The following is a 1576-nucleotide window of genomic DNA, read 5'->3' on the forward strand; positions in this document are numbered from 1 at the left end:
ATTCTCTAGTACTTGATTAGTCCTTTCAGTCTGTCCATCAGTCTAAGGGTGATAGGCCGTGCTAAAGTTCAACTTTGTATTCATATTCTCATGGAAGCTTCTCTAGAATCTTTAGGTAAACTGTGAACCTCGATCAGACACGATCTTCTTTGGTACTCCATGTAGATACACAATCCGAGACATATATAACTCTACTAGCTGAGAACCTTTATAAGTAGTCTTGACAGGAATGAATTGAGCCACTTTGGTCAGTCTATCCACAATCACCCATATAGCATCATATCCTTTCTGGGTGCAAGGCAATCCAGTAATGAAATCCATACAATCTTTTCCCACTTCCACTCGGGTATCATAAGTGGGTTCAGTAGTCCAGCTGGCCTCTAGTGTTCAGCCTTAACTCTTTGACACACATCGCACATAGCCACATGTGCAGCCACATCTCTCTTCAATCCATACCACCAATACTTCTGCTTCAAATCCTGATACATTTTGGTACTACCAGGATGAATAGAATATTCCAAGTCATGGGCCTCCTTTAAAATAGTCTCATGAAGGCTTTCAATATCAGGAACACATATCCTGTCCTTGAACCATACGATGCCTTGCTCATCTTCCGTGAATTCTGGACCTCTACCTTCAGTAATCAGATCCTTAATCTCTTGTATTTTAGCATCACCAATCTGTCCTTTGCGGATTTCTTGCTCCAAGGTAGGTTCCACATCAATAGTAACTCCTTAAGTGTGAGCAACTATCCCTAGGTTAAGTCTCTTGAAATCCTCAACAATCTCATCGGGTAGCTGGGCAACAATAGCTGAATGAACATGCTCCTTTCGACTCAAGGCATCTGCATCCAAGTTTGCCTTGCCCGGGTGATAGTGAATCTCCAAATCATAATCCTTAATAAGCTCCAACCATCGGTGTTGCCTAAGGTTGAGATCCTTCCGTGTAAATATATACTTCAAACTCTTATGATCCGTGTACACTTGGCACTTGGTTCCCATAATATAATGTCTCCAAATCTTAAGCGCATGCACAACGGCTGCCAGTTCTAGGTCATGTGTGGGGTAGTTCACTTCATGCTTCCACATCTGACGAGATGCGTAGGCGATCACATGTCCTTCTTGCATGAGCACACATCCCAAGCCTTGGACACATGCATCACAATAAATGTCAAATCCCTTCTGTAGATCTGGCATAACCAACACTAGTGGCGACATCAATCTCTTCTTTAATTGATCAAAGCTATCTTGGCACTTCTCATCCCACTTGAACTCTCTTCCCTTCTCCAGAAGCGAGGTCATGGGCTTGGCAATCTTAGAAAATCCTTCAATAAATCTCCAATAATATCCTGCAAGCCCCAGGAAACTTCGAATCTCCGCAACTATAGTGGGTACGCTCCACGCCATTATCTCCTTGACTTTAGCTAGATCCACTGATATCCCTCCATTAGAATTGATATGTCCAAGGAATGGCACCTCGCCAATCCAAAACTCGCATTTGCTATACTTGGCGTAGAGTTGATTATCTCGTAGCTTCTGTTGCACCAATCTTAGATGTTCCTCATGATCACTCTCAC

This window comes from Zea mays, chromosome 4, assembly GCF_902167145.1.
Source record: "Zea mays cultivar B73 chromosome 4, Zm-B73-REFERENCE-NAM-5.0, whole genome shotgun sequence".
NCBI classification, from domain to species: domain Eukaryota; kingdom Viridiplantae; phylum Streptophyta; class Magnoliopsida; order Poales; family Poaceae; genus Zea; species Zea mays.